Source organism: Callorhinchus milii, unplaced genomic scaffold, assembly GCF_018977255.1.
Source record: "Callorhinchus milii isolate IMCB2004 unplaced genomic scaffold, IMCB_Cmil_1.0 Scaffold24, whole genome shotgun sequence".
NCBI classification, from domain to species: Eukaryota; Metazoa; Chordata; class Chondrichthyes; order Chimaeriformes; family Callorhinchidae; genus Callorhinchus; species Callorhinchus milii.
In genome coordinates, this window is record NW_024704765.1 from 5,199,110 (window position 1) to 5,223,515 (window position 24,406).

At 40.2% G+C, this 24,406-nt stretch overlaps 1 protein-coding gene across 3 annotated transcripts in view; it reads right to left on the reverse strand.

The window, feature by feature from the left end:
* mib2 (MIB E3 ubiquitin protein ligase 2) overlaps positions 1 to 24,406 on the reverse strand; it is a 100,180-nt gene that overhangs the window by 67,788 nt on the left and 7,986 nt on the right. The window contains exon 2 of one of the 3 annotated variants that reach the window (XM_007907258.2): positions 7,595 to 7,706. The exons of 1 other annotated variant lie outside the window; for it this stretch is intronic. The gene's annotated coding sequence lies outside the window, so the exon portion shown is untranslated. Of the gene's footprint in view, positions 1 to 1,389; positions 1,801 to 7,594; positions 7,707 to 24,406 lie in introns of those variants that run through there. One more of the 3 variants, XM_007907257.2, reaches the window with a different exon arrangement.

Here is a 24,406-nt window from a genome sequence, read left to right on the forward strand (position 1 = left end):
GATTCCTTACGTATGAAAATAAGCAGTCAATATAATAGCTTTTTTTAAAAAAAAACACTCAAATTGAAACCTCAAACAGAATTTACCCCAAAGTCTCAAAGGTGTGATGAGGCACTAAATCAAATGCAAGGAATATTATTATTACATGTTCGTGGAGGTGAATTCAATTCAGCAAGGCTAGGGTCAACAACCACCTTGTTAAGATTTTATTCCCTTCTCCTCGAGACACATTTTTTAAACACGACTCAAATAAATTAAATTCCTCTAAAATCAGGAAATAAGCTAAAGCACCCGACAACCTATATCGTGATTAATAGACGTTAGATTGTTCGTTGCTGTGTACCTTTTTGTGGCTATTGCAACGGCCAAAACATCTCAGACAAGGAAATACCCATGCAGGCTCCTGCAAGAACACAAGCCTTCCATTCAACCCAGCTGGAATCCAACTCACATCTCTTACTGAACACTGACAGAGGTTAGAACTGCCGGCTTGCTCTATTCACAGCTACAAAAGCCTCCTTCATTCTCAGACGAGCATGGCAAAGCATTCACAAAATCCACCAACAAAAGAACTGGCAGCGGCCACTGAATGGACTGACAGGAGGGTTTTCCAACTGTTTCTCAGGCTAACCCGGTGCGCTTGTATAGAAGACACTCGGGAGGAAATCTTTTGCAAACGGTGATTTTATTTCGATTTTATTTTTTTTAAGAGCAAGGTGTTTTGCATTGATAATTATTGAAGGATCCATTCATGTGAACATAGCTATTCCCTGATACAAATTTTACAATTTTTATTAAATTTTAATAATACTTTCATAAATAATAATTTAGTCACTCAATCCACGATTGTTTGTGGGACACTACTGGGCGTAATTGGTTGCCGCGCAATTGGTTGCCGCGCTTCGTCCACAAAATAGTTAATTCACTTTATACTATATTCTGTGAATTGCTTTGAGACGTCTCAATGATGTGATAAGGCGCTATATAAAATGCAAGAATTATTATTATTAAAAGTAACCGCTCCCCAGCTTTCTAAATACCTTCTCTAAATTTCAAACCACCAAAAGCAAAATTGAAAGCAACGAGGCACACTCAACCTTTCTGTAGCACGTTTCAAAGGTGCAATGAATCAATATCACCGTATAGCACTTGGGAAAATTCTTCAGTTCACAGTTCACAGCAAATCAAAACCGAAAATGTTCCGATGGTTCAGTTCATAATCCATCATAACTGAACCAGAAACAAAGGACAAAGCTACAGATTTACAGACGCAAAGTCAATAATCATGTCTGCGTGAGATCAATACAACCCACATGCACAAAACCAATAATTGACTCGATAACACAGTACAATTCTAATACAGTCCAATTTAGAAATGTAGGTTATTACCTCCAGAAAAAGCCGTGACCACACTGCAAAGCAAATTCACCAAACCGTACACAGCTATAATTCCAGGGGGATCAAATTTCTTCAGCAAGTAAATCCAAATGTCACTGTAGATGCATTTCAAGCATCCAAAAAGTGATCTGCATCGGGTTCGTGTGCGAGAGAGAAGAGGGGAAATTCACCAGCCCTGTCAGAGCACTGCACAATACATTTCTCAAAGTGACAGTTCTGTCTGGCCTTACAGAGCAAAATCACAGAAGGTAATCTGCTCAATAAGACGAGGCAGAAGGTGCACCAGTGATCCAATTACTTCACGAACAGTCAGTTCACCAATGATGCACGCAGGGCCACACTGAATGTGGTGAGAGACAGAAACAAAAGCTCAAATGGTGAGTTGAGGAGGAAATTAAGCTCTTGAATGTTGTGGCAAGCTTTGTGACTAGCTTTCTCATTCTCAACCTCCTGAGACGTCTAAATAAAGCAAGCTGCCTCCCCCTGCTGTGCAGGGCATTCAGGACGAACCTAATGAATGTAAATCAAGCACTTCAACTGAGAGAAACGGGCAGAAGAAAGATACAATAACACGAGTCCAAATTTATACCAAAAAGTATGAAAAACATATCCACTGCAAACTCGACAACACATCAGCTGACTTTAACACAGGCACTTTTAATTCAAAGGTTACATAGACCTTAGACCCAACGCACAAGTTACTTCTCTGTTTACCTAGCAGTAAGGAGGAACCCGGTCGATTGGCAGATCGCTTTTCCCCTCAAATTTAAATAAATAAATCACAATTCAGTCACGCAATCCACGGCTGTTTGTAGGACGTTGCTGTGCGAAATTGGCTGCCACGTTTCGCCCACAAAATATAATCAATTCACTTTACAGAATAATCTGGTATTTAATTGTTTAGATGACATCAATGTTTTGTAAAAAAAAAGGCCGTGGCCTGTGGAAGGACAGATTGGATTCCAAAGCGTGTGCAGGCTGCAATTATCAAACGTGCAGCCCGAGAAAGAGTCAGAAAGCAGGGCATTACCCAAGGCAGAGAGCTAACGTTTCTGCTCTGTAGAAAGGTTTGATCGCCGAAGGGAAATCTTTACAGTGAGTTTTGAACAACAAAGCACAGACAGAGGGCATTTATTGCAGCGTGAACAAATTATTCCCAATAGCATACACAAAAGGCCTCACTGGAAGCAAGCACTGTGTGAGCCCTGTGCAGTCTGTCGGAGTGCTTTGCATTTCCTGACAACAATCTCTTGCCCCTCCTTGTGCTGGCATTGTTTCCAAGCTGTCCTGGATTACTGCACATTTGGCTCTTGCTGGCAGTCGTTTCATTTGTCCCATACACATCCCTAATGAATAGCACAATGCAATAGGGACAGTACTTAAACCGAGACAAAATAGACTAACATTTGTTAGCCTCTTGTCATCCTTCTCGTATAGGACTATATACTAAGTGCCAGGTGGCACGCTATTGTCCTATAGTAGAAAAGCATGGTAGTCATTAACGGTTTTGTCACGTAAGGAGAAGTTTCAAAGTACGTTCCTAAAATTAAATCGTAAACTTATATTAGGGAGAGAAAGAGGACTTCTATAGTAAGGCTGATGCTACATTACAGTACCATTGGAACACCATAGTTTTTGGTGCCATCCTTCAGATTAGGCATTAAACCAAGGGCAACAGCAGAATGTAATAATAATAATCCTTGCATTTGATAAAGCACATTATCACATTTTTGAGACATCTCAAAGCGCTTCACAGAATATACTGTAAAGTGGATTGAATGCATATTTTGTGGGCGAAATGCAGCAGCAACTGTACACAGCAATGTCCCACAAACAGTCGTGGATTGAGTGGCCACCACAGGACTCTAATGATGCCCTGGACTGTCAATACGGGAACTAGACATGTATTTAATATATTCAAACCTAATTACTGTGAATTAAATTAGATAAGGGATATGACAGGGATTTGGGATTTGAGGAGGAAGTTGGCGTATAGAGCTCATAGAATGGTGTGTGGTGGACCATGCGATGGGCCAAATGGCCTACTCTTGTTCCTAATTTTGAGAGCAAAGAAAGAATTACACAGACAATTACAGAATCAATTCTTTTCGCTACAAAAATGAAACCAGTATTGATTGGCACTTTTTCTTTTGCCATCAAATACAGATATTGGGCAGGTCTACAGAGAATTATTGAAAGCTCCCGATAATCCCTTTTCAATTTTGTTTTAAAAATTTCAACATTTTTCGAGATACGAGAGAAGTATGAAGCCTATATCAGGTTAACAAAAAAAATCAATTGTGCTGGTGCACACAATCTCAGGTTTCAGATCTGTACTTCAATTAGATTTCTGCAGTCAATCCTCAAACTACCTTTTAGATAGCATCAGAACACACCCCCCATACCAGAGGAGAAAGGAGTCCTGTAGTGCAGTGGTTAGTCCGCTTGCCTTGCAAGCAAAGGACCCAGATTTGATTACCAGGCGGGGTAAAACCTTGGGCAAGTTTCCTCACTCCACACGTCTAATAATAATCTCTCCAAAACCAAAAACAATAATAAATTGGTCATTTTCAATCTACGACTGTTTGTGGGACATTGCTGTGCGCAATTGGCTGCCGCGTTCGCCCACAAATATACAGTCAATTCACTTTACAGTGTGTTCTGTGAAGCGCTTTGGGACGTCCTCCCGACGTGAAAAGCGCTATATCAAATGCAAGGATTATTATTATTATTATCTAGCAGTCGGTTGTTAGTCGATTGGTGGATCACTTTCCGGGGTAATAATCCCTCAAAAAAAATGTGGAACACTGCTGTGTGCAATTAGCTGCCATGTTTTGCCCACAAATTACAGTCAATTCACTTTACAATATATTTTCTGAAGCATTTTGAGGTGTCTCAACATAATAAGGCGCAAGGATGCAAGGATTATTATTATTAAAGTTGGAAATTATATCATACCTTGCTAGTCACTGTTTACAAAGCACCTACTTACTTGGTCATTGAGTGTTGGAGGGGGGTGTGTGTGGATATAGAAGAGAATGCAAAGAATAAAGATAACTAAATGTGGCTGCAAGGGGAAAAATAACAATAACTTCACAAAAAAGGACACGCTCTTAACCTTCAATTGAATGGTTACGAGAAAAGCTTAGCAGAGAGTAAGTAAGGATTAATTAGCCTAAACTGACGGTTAATTGCGTACGATTACTTCCAGTAATAAATTCTATTTATTAAACCCATTGCTTAATCCACAGAAGGTTGAGTAACGACTATACTTTGAGAAGCTAGGCATTTCGGTTTGGCATTGGGTCAGCGAATTACAGAGACGTCATAACAAAGAAAAAAAAAGTTCTCAAGAGACATACTAATATAATTTGGTCTGCAGGTTGGACCTAACAAGGCAAGGATGATACGACTTTGACTCCCACTTGAATAATGGAACACTGAACACAACTAAAAAGGGTTGGAGGTTTTTATTCTACAATGAACACTCAGAATGTAAAACATCCTGACAGTTATAACCCTGTGAGAACCACCAAGTCGCTTTCCAGTAACTCCTCCCTTCCCTCTCCCCCAGCCCCCCCCGGTGTAACGCTCATGTGTGTGTTCCTCAAATCACAACAAGAGCTCAGTTACCCTCATCAATCTTGTGCTCAAACGGAAAGCAAAATGTTAAAGCTTGATGTCCGATGGTAAAGATTCCCAATAGATTCCCAAGAGATCGATCCAATGTTGCTCTTACCAAGGTCCAGACAGACTCTGCAATAATGCCGGTTTACATAGAATGTGCAGAGTCCAGATAAAGTGACTGAAAGAACTGGCTGAGAAACATGGTTCTGCATTTAGGAACACTATCCGTTACTTAAGGAAACATTCCCAGACATACTACTTTAAGCTACAAGGAAGGGCAGTAAATGGAGTAATTGTTTTGTTGCTTTCAAGTAAACATGGTTATCAAAAGGGTCGTTAAATCTAATTTCTGGGTGAATCATTAAACCTTCATCTTTAATTATTTTAGATGGCAAAAAAAAGGGATTTTCTGAATCCACAATCAGGTCACTGAAAATGTCTTTCTCAAATAATTCAAAACAATGTCTAATATTCTAACAGAGTAAATAAATACCTCAGCATTCTCAAACTTTATATATTTTATAAAGAGAGAGAAACACAATTAAAACTGCAACCTTCTAAATTTTCTATGTTCTCATTATCCTAATTGCTAGTAAAGAAAGTGATGAGCTACTGGTGGGGTTAAAGAGGTTAATTAATGTGATAAGTAATTTTAAGGAATGGTCTGAATGATATATAATCTATCATTACTGTTAATTGCTTTGACTGGTTGAATGCCTTTGTAATTTGCAAAGTCTGGTCTATTTATACAAAAACAAAACAGCTATTAATTTAAGAGAAATCCTTTCCATCTATTGTTGGGTTCATCCAAAACATGCTACACGTGCAACACAATTGAAAGTGTCAAAGGACACTTCAGCCAAATGTTTGAGGCAGTACATCTGGTAATAATCATCATAATAATCCTGGCATTTGATATAGCGACTTATCACGTCTTTGAGACGTCTCAGAGCACTTCACAGAATATACTGTAAAGTGAATTGACTGTATATTTTGTGGGCGAAACCTGGCACCCGTGTCCCACAAACAGTCATGGATTGAGTGACAAAATATTTTTTTAAAATGTCTTGTTTTTTAAGGGTTTATTACCCCCGAAAAGCGATCTGCCAATGGACTAACAACTGTGATCCTACTTACAGCTCGGTAAACAGAGGCATGTGGTATATAGAGTAAGGAAATTTGCCTAACGTTACGCCCTGCCTGGGAATCAAACTCTTGCGAGGCGAGTGCTCTAACCACTAAGCTACAGGACTGGTAACAGTACAAGAGCGAGGAATAAAGCGTTGGGCTGAAACCTCCAGGTGATAGCTACAGTGGGATAGAAAGAAAGAAGTCGCATTTTTATAGCGCCTTATCACTTGCACTGCTTCTTTAAACAAACGCTCTTTGGGAATGATCAACAAAGGTTGTTTGTTTAAAGAAGCAGAATAGCATCTTACATCTCAAAGCTCTTCACAGGCAAGTTTTGGTATAGCAATTTATGCAGGCAAGCCACGAAGGCCACTTGTGTCTCATTCTCACAAACATCTACAGGGTGAATGACCAATTCATCTGGAGGTTCATTGGCCTCGATACTGGGAAAAATTCCTTTCTCTTTTCAAACAATGTCATACGCTCTTTAACGTGCCACTGAACAGGATCTCTGTTCAGCTTCTCAAGTGAAAGATGGCACATATTATTATTATTCCTTCTTCATTCTCAGGAAGTTCTGCGGCTCAATGGTTCAAAAGAAATAAATTGAGTCAGACATGGATTCCACAAATCCTCTGTTGAAACAGCCTTTTCTCATCTGTGAACAATTAATTTCTTGTGTTGCCGTTCAATGGCCAAAAAATCCAATTAATTAGCTGCCCAGCTCAACTTGATTTCTAATTACAGTCAGCTCATTCTGTAAAGCACTTTCAGGTTTTTCTTCACAAGAGAGCAGCTATGTAAAATCCATTTTTGGTGATCATTCACAAAGGAGGTTGCTTCAAAGCAGAATAGACTGTTCCAAGGACACACTTTGATGCCAACAAGCATTCTCGGTGTCCAGTTACTGAAACCTAAATGTCCATCAAATCAAAACTATCAAATTGTACAAAATAGTCCCCATTTTATTTCAGCCATATTTCTTGGAACATGAAACTTTATCCATGCCTGTACGTTGCGTGCAGAACTGTCCTGGGCTCCCAGCCTCTTCGTGTTGAGGGTCGTTTTGCCCTAGAGTGCCTTCTCCAAATAGCCAAGTGTGAGCTTTGGCATGGAGTGTCATGTCAGCAGGCAAGCTGGCTTTAGGGGGCATCACAGCTGAGCCAAGCCCATCCTCGTGACAAAAGGTCATTGACCTGAAACGTTAACTCATTTTTCTCTCTCCCTCCATAGACGCTGCCTGCTGTGTATTCCCAGCGACTTTGTTTTTATTTCCCATCCTTTCCTGTTGCTACACACAAGCATTACCAATAGAGGGTGCTGAAGAAGGTCTATTACCAGCAACCCACCTGGCTTTCCTTTCTCTAACACTGGCCAGAACCAATTTAGCCTCGCCATGCTGCCTCATGTGAGACCAGCAAACTCAACATGGACCAACCTTGCAGTCCAGTCCGTAGCTTACACCACCATCCATGACACCATCAGGTCTGTCTCTGAAAGTTAACTTCGGGACACTAGTGGTTGACTTGCACATTGATTGCCAAGATTGCCTGTAAACACAACATTCATTTTGTTTCAAATCAATTTTATTCTGTAAAGGCTTTTGAGAAATTTATTCTCAGGCAAAAGGCTCTATATAAATCCAAGTTATTAACTTGAGATTTCATCTCTCAGTTAGAGCTGGCAACGGAGCCCATGGTGTATGCAGCGCAGTGCAACATATCGTGAGGGAGGGAAATTAGGGGCTAAAGTGAGATTGTGCGTATTGGGTACTCCAATACTCATGACACACTTTGAATAACAACCGTTTCTGCCTCACAAACAATGTGCAGCGAACTGGATGATCAATTTTCTCTTGTCCTCTGCATTAAACATGTTACCATACTGACAAAACACATTATTACAACTGGATTATTTTTACAACTGGAATAATTACAATCGGATAGGTTGTAATTATTCCAGTTGTAAAAAAAAAAGGAAACATTTGTAGGGCTATGGGGTAAGAGCGGGAGAGTGGGCTAGTTGGTAGCTCTTTCAAAGAGTCGGCGCAGGGCTCGATGGGCCGAATGGCCTCCTTCTGTGCTGGAGGATTCCATGAGCTGCAGCAGGCAGATTTCAGAGCCTGGCTGACTAAAACAGTTCTATCAATTACATCAAAATTAAAAACTTCAACTCGCTGCATTTGTTATTCCTAACCTCATTTACGGTGTTATTCCGAACGGGGGCAAAAAGATTGCCAGAAACGACTGCCAATTGTTGGGTTCTATTTTTGGACTCAGCCGTTGCATACCGTAATTGGTGCTTACATTATAATCCTAGCAAGTCAGTTGGAATGCTAATAAATGTAGATGAGGTAAAAGTTTCCAAACTGGAAACCTTTACGAACCTGCTTCTGTTACAGCAGAGCCCTTGGAGATGTGAAGAGGCGATTATGCAGTGTCCAACTACAACAATTTTCAATAGCTATAAAATATTTGATTTGAACCAAAAATGGGCAGATAAGCTATATCCGCAGCCTTCCAACTCCAAGACATCACAGGTCCAACATTCTACAATCTTAACTACGTCACGGTTTTTAAAAATCATGTGGGATTTTGGAAAATGTTTAAATTCAGCCGTAATTTAGAAACTGGTTTCCTCAATTCTTAGGAAACCCAGCATCAAAATTGATGACTACATTTAAGAATTTTCTGCAATTCTGAGAAATCTTACATTGTAAAATTGGTAAGACCTTGAGAAATTTGGGGTCTTATATTTGTCAGTTAAAACTGCCTAGGTTTAATAAGTTTTGCATTTTTATCTCAGCAGTTCAGGAAAGAATGCAGAGAAAATACTGGTCTTGTTTCAATTCTCATTCTCTGGGTGGTAGTTGAGTTTAGCACGACATTAGCAAACTCACAACCTAACTCAGTCACGTGTCACAGTCCCAAGGTCAGCCGTCACTCAATTTGTGCTTGGCAACTGCCAAGCTTACACGATGTGGACAGTTTCACTTTATTGACGTGTTCCAAGGTGGAACTATCGCTTCGCTGCAACTACTAGAAGATCAAATTACATTTGTACAGCGCCTTTCACATCAGGAGAACGTCCCAAGACACTGGACAGTCAGGCATCCGGCACCCGAGCTGTTGGTTGGGATCAGGAGGGATGGAGGGGGGCTAGATAGATCAACAACAGCAAAATTACATTTATATAGCGTCTTTCGCGTCATGGTGGGGCAGGTGGGTCGGGGGACGTGGAACAGGCCAGAGCCGGTTGAGTGGAGGAAGCGGGCGGGTTGGTAGGGGGTTAGGAGGTCGCAGAGGTAGGGTGGAGTGAGGCGATGGTAGGCTTTGTAGGTGAGGACCAGGATCTTGAACTGGATCCTCTGAAGGATAGGAGCTAATGGAGTTGGGCGAGAATGGGGATGATGGGGTCACAGAGGTTGATGCGGGAGAGGACACGGGCTGCAGAGTTCTGGATTATCTGCAGCTGTGGAGGGAGGAGTTGGGAAGGCCGACAAGCAGGGCATTTGCATAGTCAAGCCTGGAGGTGATGAAGGCATGAACAAGAGTTTCAGTGGCCTGAGGGGTGAGGTAGTGGCAGAGTCGGGCGATGTTACGGAAGTAAGGGAAGGCAGAGATAAACCTCCTGTTTGCCAATGATGGCAGAACTACTGATGGGCATATACAGAAAGATACACAGCACAGATCAACCCATTCTCTTGAATCCAAAATTATGTGTGTGTGGCATTTGGAAATCAATAATAATGAGAATAAAGTATAGCCAATATGAAGCTGTTCAGCTACTTTCAACTACTTTCTCATGACAATTTTTCTCTGAAGAACATCCAACCGTACATTTTCTTCCAAACCCGCAGGTTTTACTGCACTGACTCACTAACCAAGATGACCAGCAAACAACCAGTTTAAAATATCACAGTATCAAACTGAATCTGTACTAAGAGATGTAGAACAACTCTTTCTGGGGGTTGTCTTTCTGTGCTAAGTGAAAGAGCAAATTAACATGTGATTTTTCATCAAAAGATGTGCTGCACTTATGGGTATAAAGTGAGTAGAGCAGAATAATCTCCAATGATGGAGTGGGGGGTAAGCAGATTGGATAGGTAGGGAGGTGCGAGGGCATGAAGCGATTACGTAGAATACCACACAAATATCATCATGTAGGAAACCATCTAGTTAAAAAAAAACTATAATGAGCTGTTTAGGCACTATTGAAAGTTTTACAACATAGCTTAACAAGAATATTGTCTTCCTGGTTGCTTGCAGTTAACAATCTGCAGATGTCAATTAGATCGAGGCTCCGAGCCGATTGACGTCATTTAGTTTCCTGAAATATACACGGTTCAGATCGCCTACTGCAGTGTACGCTTTATAAAACAGGTTACATCAGATTTGGCATTGGTGAATCTCATATTATGCAACAGAACTATTAAAATAGATATGAAAATAAACCTCTGTGCTGGAACACGGAACCATAAATCAAGATAGTGTTCCCCATCACTCTTATATATATACATATATATTATATATGGGGGGATGATACCCTGATTTTCCCGTAATATGCATGCTGTACAAAGTTACTAGCTTGGCAGCAATTTGAATATCATGCCCTTGAACTTTTAGATTAAGGCTGATGTGAAACTGAAGTTAAAGCCCCTATCGCCAAGAATCCCATAACTGATCGCTATCCGGAGACCCTCTGAAGGCACGTCCATGTGGATGTTGGTCAAACACAGGGCGTCCCTCTAGTCAAATAACTCAAGATTCGCTGTCGAGTTCACACATGATCGGCAGCAATATGGACAAGATACCAAAAGGCTTCAGTTCCCAGCAGATTGAAACCCAGGTGAAAGGGTTTCAGGAGAGCAGGAAATGGGGATGGGTGGGGTGGAAATGGCAAGAAAAAAGGAAAAGGATTTAAAAAAATAATTTTGATTCTGTGCATTCCCACAACTTTGAGATACTGGGTGATGTTATTTTCAGCCCTGACTGATTCAAAGCGATATGGAGGAGGAAACAAGCCAAGCTTCCCACTCTATACCGCCTTCCTGCCAAGCACAAAGCAGCTTTGCTCCCAGCAGTCTAAATGGAGCATGAAAGTTATAAAAGTATGAATTGCAATGACAGAATTCCAGGTCCTGTATAGGAGATATAAAAAATGTAACATGGATTGAGAAAATATCTGTTCTTCCCATATACCTTGTTAAACACCCTGAAATATAGACTCCAGCATATCTTTTTAATCTCTTGTGGGAATCTATGAATCTATTATAGATGCTAGAAACTGTTCGAGATTTTTTAAAAATAGTTGAAACAGGTCATCGTAAATCATGGTGTGGATCTTAGTCTTTAAGTAAGCAATTCATTGTTAGAAGATTACCCAAACTACTAAGAATTGGAAAATAACTGCAATGTTTTGTACTGACTAATTCAAAGATAGCTTCTCCTCGCAGAAGCCAAGCATTGAGAAGCAAATAGCAATGCTGGTAATAATAATAATCCTTGCATTTGATATAGCGCTTTTCACGTCGGAAGGACGTCCCAAAGCGCTTCACAGAACACACTGTAAAGTGAATTGACTGTATATTTGTGGGCGAACGCGGCAGCCAATTGCGAGGTGGTTTTAGTAAGTGAACGGATAGTCAGCTACCCTGGACAGTTAGTGCCTTCATAACTGCGTTCACTGTACATTATTATTGCAACTTAGTTAAAAATTTGAGCAATAAAATCTCTTAATGGTTGCTTTGGAGAACACGTAAGAAAACAACAACAAATTACATTTGCATAGCGCCTTTCACATCGGGCGGATGTCCCAAGGCGCTGGACAGTCGGGGATAGACAAATCTTAATTAGTGAGCTCACAAGGTCAGTTTAAGAGATAGCACTTCGAAAAATGTACAATTGTATTTGATTTCAAACACGGTCAAAGTACTAATTTTTATACAAAAGGGAACACTAGGTCAGCTCCTAAAATTAAAATAGCAAAAAAACAGTTCCTGGAAAAATATCAAGCTTGTTAGATACTGCAAGGCAAAACAGCTGAATATTTATTCGGTGGATGTTCCAATTACTTCAAAGGGAAAAATCGGTATGAGCAAAACATGTAAATTAGGTTTCTTTGACGGGAAAAAATACTAATAGAATCAAAGTAGATAGAATAAACGAATAAGCTTCCTCGGAGAATATTGCTAATGAACACAGACTTTACAGCAATGCGAAAAATAAACTTCTCAACAACTGCAAAGTCACTACTTTGTTTCCATTGACACTATAAATATTCTCACAGTAGATTTTAGCAAGCGGTAGTTTATTTTAAATACTGTGTATAGTTCTTGAACGTTATATGACTGGGATAGTGAATGTGCCTTTGTTGTCATGGAGCTAATAGTTTGGGGTTCTTTTCTGTTAACAGATGCACAAGATCCAGGTTACTCATTTGGTTGAACACCAAATCTTGGGATCATAAGGTTCGAGTTCCACCACTCAGAGGGTGAACTCTATCAAGGTAAATTTGTAAAGGAATACCATGTCTAAACAGTATCTAAATCCGTAATAATCCAAGGCATTGTTGTTCATTGATCAGCTTTCCTGTTCAATGGGTTTTGTGGTCCATCCAGATAGGTTCTCAATCCCACAACACGTACCCATTTGAGTAAGCATCCTGCTCCGGTTACCGATCGACAAGAATGGGTCAGTATCCGTCTGTAAACAGGCAATTTTCAGATATTCTGGAAATGCAACCGTGAATGGGCAATTGAGTCTACAAGTACAAGTCGCTGCGTTAATTAGAAGGCAGCAACGTAGTCGGGATAAGCAACATCGAGCAAAAGAGCATATTTAGATATGAATTATACTCTTTTACAATTCAATTAATAATAAGGAAGATACATCAGGCAATGTTATTTTTGTGAAATTATGCAACATTTGATTTGTTTGATGAGATAAAAGTTGTACATTTCTAATTATGAAAACTGCGATGTCTGCAACTTTTAACAGAGGCTTTCATTTCCTTCTAAATCTGTTTGAAAAACACTTTCTGCAAATCCTTTGCGTCTAATTATAGGAACAGAAATAGAATGAATATCTAAGCTTCTAATTGTAGAGACGCCTTTTCCCAGCTTCAACCATCTTACTATAACTATTAAATTAGGTTGTCTTTGCTACAAGAAAACAATATTTCCTCCAAGCAAAGAAAACTGAATTTAAAATTCACCCACCTCGTTTCGCCCACAGAAAATACAATCAATTCATTTTGCAGTATATTCTGTGAAGCGCTTTGTAACGTCTCAAAGACCTGATAAAGCACTATATATATCAAATGCAAGGATGATTATTATATACATTGGAGAGTGGCAAAAAAAAATAGGCTGTCAGTTATTCATTTTTTAAAGCAATGGCAAAAAATAATTAATCTTTACACAGCACAAAAACTAATTATTAGAGCTCTGAAGCATTTCCTAAATGGAAATTTTTTTTCTTCAAATCAGTAGGTTTCTAATTTAATTGCATGGGCTGTGAATATGAATTTAAACAGCCTGCTGCATCCTGCTGGTAAATAAAAGCCAGTTAGCAGTATTTGTGTCGTGAGAGAAACTTGCATCTGGGTTAAACAAAGTCAGCAATACCTTTTAAAATTGCCACTGTAATTACAATCAGGTCATAAAATTTCAGTGTGTAAGCCAGGTTTCATGAGCCACGTGGCTTAAGCAACAGGTGTGAATCAAAGCAGACTGGCTAAGACACACCAGACTGGTTTGCTATTGCTGCAGACAATGATTGAATCACTAATCTAATGCATCATCAACTGGTTTGTTGTTCACCTGATTGTTGTTCAAAGAGAATATGGAATCCCGCAGGACATCCAAAAATCAGTTACCAATATGTTTTTAAACGCACTTTCACTCAACGTACAAACTGGAGCTGTTGTAAGTGATTGGAATCATGACTCACTTGTCTGTTGGCTGTGCCACACTGGGTCACTGAGACACTCCAAATCGTTGCTTAAATAAAATTAATCATCACACCGCGTGCCTGGGTAAGTGGAGTGCCCATTCTGTCTTATATCCAACTCATCAATCACTAATTAAGAGACTTTCACAATTTTGTGCCTTTCAATCATTTGCAACAAATATTGCAAAATCTTTTGACATTTATCATATAGATAAAAATTAGTTTTTTTCTACAAAAAAAACTCTAGTCGAGCTTCTATAAAAAAAGGCAGCATAGAAAAAAGTTACAAAGTAAATACTGATATTTGCTGTATTGATTTCTCTCCGCTGTTTGCCTGCACAAGTACATAGCATAATCAGAAAAGGGAATGTATTACCCAGTATACGTACATTCAATCACAAGATTTCAAGCCATTTGGCTGATGTAATCTTAAGGCTTCATTTCTAACATGTGCAACATTCTCACCAGCTTTGTGAACTTCTTGTGCGTAAAACAACACCAAAATTACACTTGTGTAGAACCGTTCACGTTAGGAGGACATCTCAAGGCCTGGATCAGGGATCCGCACTGGTGGAGTCCTGTAGCTCAGTGGTTAGAGCACTCGCTTTGCAAGTGAGAGACCTGAGTTCAATTCCAGGCAGAGGGCGAAACCTTGGGCAAGTTTCCTCACTCCACACAGAGCCTAATAATAACCCTCCAAAACCAAAAACAATAATAAATTGGTCATTTTCAATCTACGACTGTTTGTGGGACATTGCTGTGTGCAATTGGCTGCCGCGTTCACCCACAAATATACAGTCAATTCACTTTACAGTGTGTTCCGTGAAGCGCTTTGGGACGTCCTCCCGACGTGAAAAGCGCTATATCAAATGCAAGGATTATTATTATTATTATCAGGGCTGGGGGAGGGCAGGGGGAGTGACCGAAGGCACGGTCGAAGAAGAGGGTCTTAAGACGAGTCTTTGTGGAGCCCAATGGTTCCTGAGCTGAAGAGGAGAATCTTGGCAATATCACAGCAAAGAAAGCAAGTACTTAAGGATGTATGATGTGAGATGAGACGGATATTCTTGAGTGAGGTGAGACGGATATTCTTGAGTTTTTCTGGATTTGCCTGGACCGGGGTGAAGGGAGCAAGGGGGAAGGAAAGATACTTCCAGACACTCTTCTTCAGAATATTAAGTAGGCTAGGTAAAGTCAATGATAGTTTGGATTGCATGAGATCCCTACATAAGCTTGGACATAAACCAGTTTTTTTTTTGTCTAAAAAGCAGTCCTACCCAATTATCCATAACACGATTATATTAAAATCATTCACCCCTTATTTTTATTATGCCTCAAAAGGCAAATTTTCATGTACAATATTTAACACATTAGTGGAAAATAACACCAAACTTCAGCAGGAGGTGCTCAGCATTGGAAAGAAATCAAAAGAAACCCATAGACCTTCAGACAGTGAGCTCAGCCTATATAAGCTACTCTTCCACCTAGACATAACCCCCACTACTTTTTAAAGCCACAAGTCTCATGGCTATAATTTCTCTACTGCCACTGGTTTTTGTCCGAGGGTCAGATCAGGCTGCTAATTTTGTTCCACAAAGTTGCAATCATCTCCTCTGCAGTTTTGTTTTCTACGGATAGTGTAACAATAATCCTTGCATTTGATATCTTTATCAGTCATTAAGATGTCTCAAAGCATTTCACAAAATATACTGTAAAGTGCAGTGGCTTCTGTATTTTGTGGTTGAAACACAGCAGCCAATTCCGCACAGCAGTGTCTCACAAACAGTCTTGGATTGAATGTCCAAATTATAGATATTTTGTTTGGAAGGATTATTATCCCTGGAAAGCGATCCGCCAATCGATTAACAACCGGTTTACAACAACAACAAGATTTCATTTATAGAGTGCCTTTTACGTCAGGAGGACGTCCCAAGGCGCTGGACAGTTGGGTCAGGACCCGAGCCGGGGGGAAAAGGTCAGGGTGAGGGGAAGGAAGGGAGGGAGCGAGGAGGGGGTAGAGAGTTGAGAGGGGAGCTGACGACACGGTCAAAGAGAAAGGTCTTGAGACTGGCCTTGAAGTAGGAAAGGGAGGAGGCGGCGAAGGCACTGGGGGATAGAGTTCCAGAGCCTCGGGGCTGAGAGGCTGAAGGCCCGGCCACCGATGGTAGGGCGGTTGGGGCGGGGGATGTGGAGCAGACCGGAGCCAGAGGAACGGAGGGTACGGGCAGGTAGGTAGGGGGATAGTAGGTTAGAGAGGTAGGAGGGAGCGAGGCCGTGAATGGCCTTGTAGGTGAGGATGAGGATCTTGAATTCGATCCTCTGGGGGATGGGGAGCCAGTGGAGGCGCGCGAGGGTGGGAGTGATGTGGTTTACTACTTACTGCTAGGTAAACAGGCTTGTGGAGTAAGGAAACTTGCTCAAGGCTTCGCCCCACCCAGGAATAGCTAACCACTACGCTACAGGACTCAACACACATTCACAGAATCATAGAATTACACAGCACAGAAGGAGGCCAATCGTGTCTGTGATGAGCTATCCATATCAATCCCACTCCCCCCCTCTCTCCCCAAAGCCCTGCAAGCTTGTCCTCACCAATTGTCCACATTGTGCATTAAATAATGCCAAAACTTTAATACGCAAGAAGCAGCCAACTGAAATCAAAATTAGTGACCTGTTCCAAGTGGTCTAATTAATTAACAGCAAAGAACGTTGTCATGACTATGACCCCTAATATAGATTACCTCTTCAGATAATTCTCTGTTCTCGACTCAGCTTGAATTGTAGTATAGCACAGCAAAACCGTGCTTCCATCAGAAGAAAATAGGATGACAATTTATCAATTCCCTGTGAAATGCTTCGAGACTTTCAGACTTTATAGACACCATAATAAATGCAAGAATTATTACGTAAAATCAATCAATGGTTTCCACTTACCTGTGTCAGTATTCTACATAAATCACTCCAACTCTAACTGATATGTTTACAGCTGGCATCAGAAAGGCTTTCTGTGCGAAACAATATATGATACAAAGACGTTTTAAAATAAAATCTATGTAAAATAAATAAAAGTGATGGAGCTGTAAATAAGAACAGGATTACATTTGTATAGCCAGATATATCTAATATTATCCTGTTATTCAAGAAAGGAGTGATCTTAGAAATCATAAACTATTGAATCTAGCATTTGTAGTCTCAAAAAGATTTAAAGAACCTTGGGACATCCTCCCGACATGAAAGGCGCTACACAAATGTAATTTGTTGTTGTTGAAATAAGAAATGTGCCAGTTGAACTCAGCAGGAACATAAGTGATTTGAAGCGAGGCAGGAGTTGAGAACCAGAGGTCTGGATGAGTAAAAGTGTGTGAAAGGAAGAGCCTTGGAGAAATCATTTCAAGAAGTGTTGAATGATTGGATAAAGGTTACATCATGGCTGGTAGTGAAATAGGCAGTGAACCCAGGCAATGTTAAGCAGCACTGGAGTAATTAATCATGGCGATTAATGGAAACAGAGCCATAAGCACAAGTCTTGCTGAACAAGATAGCTTCAGAATTTTCAAGGAAATAAGCAACTAAGTAAGCAAGCCACCGTTCATATTTTTGGCAGCTTCATAAATACAGAAGGACGGACGTATGTAACAACCAAAAATATTATTATTAATAATAAATATTGGAAAAACAATTGGAGACAGATTCCTTTGATGTACCATGAGTGATAAATTTGTAGAACGTTGCCAATGGTTGGCCAAAGGCGCTAGCAAGTGTGATTCAGAAGAAATAGATTATAACAATAATCCTTGCACTTGATATAGCACTTTAGGACATAATTGAGACGTTTCAAAGCACTTCACAGGATATACTGTAAAGTGTAGTGATTGTGCATTTTGTGGGCGAAACGAGACAGCAAATTGCGCATAGCAGTGTCCCACAAACAGTCATGGATTATTGTGCCTGACATGTCTCCTGAACTTCTTTACAAACACCACTGAATTAGTGGGAAAAAGCTGCAACTTAATTCAATGCCTGGGGTTCCAAACATTATTTCATATAATGTTATAATTTTTTTGTTATAAAAGGTACCCCCAAAATCTGAAAGTACTCCAAATCTAAATTAAGAAATACTGTGAAACCCTACGTTTGTCTGCACATTAATCCAGGCCTGCTCCTTTTTTTTTTACAGCCTGGGAGAAATGCCTGCACGTATTAAATGTGCCCACATCAAGACTCTCTGATGCAGAAGCAACAGCTGGAAGCTGGATGAGCCTTGCTCTTTAGACAGAGATATTGGATTTAAATATCAGAGATTTGTATCAGGAACATTTAAATAAGGATTTAAGATCATAAGGACTTGTGGAGGCCTGTAGCTCAGTGGTTAAAGCACTCGCCTCGCAAGCGAGAGGACCTGGGGTCGATTCCCAGGTGGGGCGAAGCGTTAGGCAAGTTTCCTTACTCCTCACGCCTCCTGCTTACCTAGCAGTAAGTAGGAATCCGGGTGTTAGTCAATTGGCAGATCGCTTTTCCGGGGTAATAATCCCTTCAAATCAAATAAATAAAATAATAATAATTTGGTCCTTCAATCTAAGACTGTTTGTGGGACGCTGCTGTGTGCATTTCACCCCCAAAATATACAGTCAATCACTTGCCGTATATTCTGCGAAGCGTTTTCAGATGTCTTGAAGACATGATAAGGAGCTGAATCAAATGTAAGGAATTTTATTATGATGATGATGATAAATAGGAACTCTTTCTCAGAAATGGAAGTACAGTCCAGTCCTGTTATAACGTACTTTGTGACACTGTTGATTTGTTTATAACGTGAATGACACAAGTCCACTGATAAAATAAGATGTGGATAGTAAAACGTTACCTCGTGCAAAGTTTTACTTGCTAAAATAATACGTTCTATAATAAAATTCCTGGAAACCAATTTCACAGCTCAAGGTTGATTGATAGCCATTTGTTTCCATTGAAAAATGCAAGTAAAAGGCCAAGATTCACAGTTCATTATCTAAACTACCAAACTGAAATTCTCTTCATCCTTATTTTTTGCCATTTCATGGTCTTTGATTCCTTGCAGCTAGAACAATACATTAATCAAAAATGTAGACTGCTTTTTCTTTCAGAAGCAACTACACTAACAAGAGCTGAGATTTCCACCATTTGGGATAACTGACAATCTAGTAACAACTGATCAGTATTCCACAGTATCACACTGATAAAGCAGCTCCAATATCAATGTAATTGCTGTAGAACATGACCTCCTGTCAAGGAAAAGTACTAGCAAAAACGCTCTGTGCCTACTGGATTTGGAGGATTAGAAAACACACCCATTATAATAATAATCCTTGCATTTGCTGCGCACAATTGGCTGCCGTGTTTCGCCCACAAAATATACAGTCAATTCACTTTACAGTATATTCTGTGAAGCGCTTCTAGATGTCTCAAAGGCCTGATAAGACGCTGTATCAAGTGCAAGCATTATTCTTCTTCTTATAAAACGTTGTTGACCTCACAGAATTTGTAAATCACTAAGCCACAAGAGGGACAACCAAAAGTGCCAAAGTTGCATGGGGCAACACAAGTAAAACAACGTCAAGTCCCATCCATTTCAACATTCTGCCCTGTCCGGGAATCGAACCTGGGTCCTCTTACTTGTGTGGCGAGTGCTCTAACCACTAAGCTACAGGACTCCACATTGTCGTCATAAGCCCCTCTAGTACATGGAATGAAGCAAACTCAGACTCCTAAATGTATAAACTGCAGCAGCAACAAGAGCAAAGGCTACGCGCCAGTGCCACCACTGAGCACCACTCATTATGCAGCCAGCGCTGTGATTAAAAAAAAGCATTAAACACACAACACATGGATCCCATTGAATAGTCTCACCTGAAGGCGTTTTCCATGATCTAAAAGAACATAAAGCAGCCAAGAGAGTTTTGTCTCCATCTACTTCTGAACAACACAGTTCATTAATAGCAGGAAAAGCACAAGTGCAGGTTATGGTCTAGTGTTGATCTTCAAACCAGTTTCACAAACAGTCTAAAGGTATTTAATGAAAGACTTGCTCAAGAACATAAAATGGAACCACAATTATTAGGAAGCGGGAAGGAAAAAGAGGAAGGAATACTTGCTACCAAAATAATATTACTTGCATTTGATATAGCACCTTATAACATTATCATGTCTCAAAGCGCGTCAGAGGATGTACTGTGAAATGGTTTGACTGTATTCTGTGGACAAAATTGCAATAGATTAAGACTCCGTTATATCCCCTAAGTACTCATTATTCTCTACATTCGCAACTGGAAAAGTTATTACTGTGAATCATTTGACATTGCTATCGATTGCTTCAAAATAATCCATTGCAATTTAAGATCTACTTTTAACAGTTATTAACACGGTTTTATGAAGATCATTCGTCACTAGCTTATAGTCATTTACCAGAGGCTTTTGGTTCTCAATCAGCAGACAGTTGTGGAGAGAACAAGCAGAGAGCCTGCAAGCAGCACTTGTAGGGTGCAGCTGAGCTGGATCTGGCTTTAAGTCCCAATGAGCTCATTCAGCCCTTCAACATTTTGAAGTTGATAAAACTACTATATATAAAATATCATCTTTGGGGTTACATTGACTCCAAAACGACATGGTCTGGCAAAAGCTGTAATTTAAGGCATTGCTGACGGATGAACACGCTCATTTGTGATTCAGTATTTAAGATGGAAGACAGATCCTCGTTAATGGGTGGTCACACGTCATCAAAGCCATAGATTACTGCTTTACCATACATGTCTTGTTGGAGCCGATTCATTCCCAAGGAAACTGTATTTAGTAGATGTATATAGTTCTTGTTCTAACACATCAAAGTTCAAGCGTAAGGTTTTGGCTTGCAGCTAGGGTCCTCGACTGCACAGAACAGAAATGAACCCAGACATCCTGAGTGTATGGGAAACTGTGTTAGTGACCTAGAAAAAGGGCATCAGATAGAATAAGAAGGCAGAAGGCCATAAATACTCTCAGTGAAATATAGCACACCCTTACGCTGCCCCAGAAAACCTGCAGGATAGATGCAAAACGATAAAGCAGCAAAGGAAAATTAAAAATTAGGTGTAGCTCAAAGAGGAACTGACAAACTAGAAAATAGTCATTGTGAAAGGTAGGCAGGCCGAGAAAAAAAATCCCAGTTTCAGAATAAGTAAATACTGGTTGGAAGAAAACTAGGCCAAAAAAGACATGTGAAAGAGAGAGCAAGAAAAACAGGAATACAGCAAACTGAAGAAACATAATATATTAATAATCCTTGCATTTGATATAGCGCTTTTCACGTCTTCTAGACATCTTAAAGCGCTTCACACAATATACTGTACCACACAGAATTCACTGTAAAGTGAATTGACTGTATATTTGTGGGCGAAACGCGGAGCCAATTGCCTGAGGGGCACTATATAAATGCAAATTGTCGTTGTTGTGGAAACAGTAAATGTTCCAATGCACAAGCAATTGTGTGCTTTCTCTAGGAAAGATCCAATGACTTATCTCAACTCAAGGAAGAGTTAAATTTTACTTTTTTTCATCATTTCTTATTTATTATCTCTACATTTCTTATCTAATTTTGGTGGTTTTGTTGTTAATTCACTTAGAATGTCTTTGGTTCAAGTTCCTCTCTGTTTTAAGATTTCCCTTCAACTCCGCTTCCTCTATTTCTGTACGTTGTTTCCCCTCAATCTTGCAGTTGAATTAGGTTGTTGCCTCTTCACATAGTTTGTAGCTGACATATTTCTAAACAAATCATTTTTGCAACCACAACAAAGTACACGAAAAAAGTCACTACTGCCATTTCCAGTATATATGAAAATCTCTTCTGGAATCACAACTTCCTCAAATCAGAATAGTAAAACAACACAGCTGAAGACTATGAAGCTGTAAGAGTGGATTTCCCCTGCTCTCTTGAATGCAATGATTAATTATGAGATCATAGATTGATTTGATGAAAAAGGACCTTCAGCCCATTTGATCTCATCCTTCCAGACAGTCTTCCCATCAAAGCATCAAGCTGTTTTTAAAAAGGGGAGTCTAATGTCCTAGCCTCAATCAACCTTCTTGGCAACGAGTTCCAGTCATTAATTACCCACTGGGTAAAGAAACTTTAATTAAAGAAACATTAATTACTCACTGGGTAAAACTTCCTGGTGGCTATCCTGAAATTGCCCTTTGCAACTCTAAACCTAATTCCTCCTGTTCTACCCTCTTAGTATTATTCTGGGTTTATTTTTTCAATCCCATTTAATGATGAAGTACAGGTCGACAGGCGCCCAGCCGAGCCAAATAACCATTCATGATCCTAACATGATAGGAAGGTTACTTGGATGGAGAGAGAATCACAGCTACACCCATGATTGACCTCACCTGATGACCAAACAAACATCTTTTAGGGAGATTCACTAAATAACAACAACAATAACAACTTGTTGAAGAAGAGGAAGGTCATCAGCCGTGACCTGAAGGTAGGGAAGGAAGGGGCGAGGCGGAGGGATAGGTTCCAGAGTTTCGGGGCGTAGTGGCTGAAAGCGCGGCCTTCGATGGTGGAACGAAGGACATGAGGGACATGCAGGAGGCCGGAGCCAGTCAAGCGGAGGCAGCGGATAGTGGATTGGGGAGTAAGCAGGTCGGAGAGATGGGGAGGTTCCAGGGCATGAAGGGATTTGAAAACGAGTGCAAGGATCTTGAAATAGCTCTGTTCGGCGATAGGGGCTAGTGTAGTGTAAATTAATCTTATTTATAAGCATTTCCAAGGGATCAAAAATAGATGGTGATATATTCTTATAGCATGTGTTTCACCCATAAAATATACATTCAATCCATTTTACAGTAAAGTCTGCGAGACATCTCAAAGATCTATTAAGGCGCTATATCAAATGCAAAAAAAAATGTTAATGTCATGAAATAGTTTTTACCCATTTTATACCCTGCAACAGTGGCTCAGGCACACGAGAGCTCCAACAGTTTTGACTCAACCATAATCCCACACAAATAACACCAATCTCAAACAGCCTGCAAGTCAACCATTTTTGCCACACAAGGACCTGCACAAAAGCAAATGGGGAGCAAAGTAGCTCACGCAAATACATAAAGCAGTAACTGGGATTCAGCTACTGGACTGTTGTACAATTGATGGGAGGGCAAGAGTTGAAAACCATGGGCAAGCCTCTAAATAGTTATAGACAAAGAGGTAACAGACAATTTTCGGGACGAGAAATTTTAAACTGTCCGGAGTAGAAGAGGTATTTTTAATAGCAAAAGAAACAGCTGCAGGGCAAACAACATGTAGCAGGCAATTCATCAATTCAATTCCTGACAGCACCTCCACAGGTGGAGACATTTCAAGGACATTTTTAATAACTAATTTTAACCTTGTATAGTTCATTGCTAAGGACCACTTTTGAAGTTGTATAATTTAGGCCCTTAAATTTAAAAGGTCAATGAGTTAATAATAATAATACATACATCTGATAAAGCGCCTTATCACGTGTTTAAGATGTCTCAAAGCACGTCACAGAATATACTGTAAAGTGAATTGACTGTATATTTTGTGGGTGAAACTCGACAGCCAATTGCGCACAGCAGCGTCCCACAAACAGTCGTGGATTGAGTGACCAAATTATTATTTTTTTAGAGATTTTTATCACCAGAAAAACGATCCGCCAATTGACTAACAACCAGGCTCCTACTTTCTAGTAGGTAAACAGAGCCGTGTGGAGTAAGAAAAGCCCAACGTTCTCGCTGCCCGGGAATCAAACCCAGGTCCTCTCACTTGCGAGGTGAGTGCTCTGACCACTAAGCTGCAGGACTCCACTTTAGTCAAGAGGAGAAAACAAAATTGAGAGAAGACAGGATTAAAATGACAAATGGTATGGTTCATGTAAATAGGCTTATTAATTGGACCTTTGGGCAGGCTAGAAGAAACAAATACTAAATTAACATGCCTCAAGCAAGACTGAAAATTGAAAGAAAGCCCCCTTTAATAGTATAATGGATTCACGTCAAACATGATCAATGCTATAGGTTAATTAACTGCACAGCGCTGCTTTTAATGTAAATTTCGACAGACAGTAATGCGCAGCAGGTTCCAGCTTTCAGCCTCTCTGCCACCACCATCTGGAACTCTATCCCACAGTCTCTTCGCCTTGCTCCGTCCCTTACCTCCTTCAAGGCATGTCTCAAGACCCTCCTCTTCAACCGAGCTTTTATTTTGTAGACGAAATGCGGCAGCCAATTGCACACTGCAGGGTCCCACAAAGAGTTGTGGA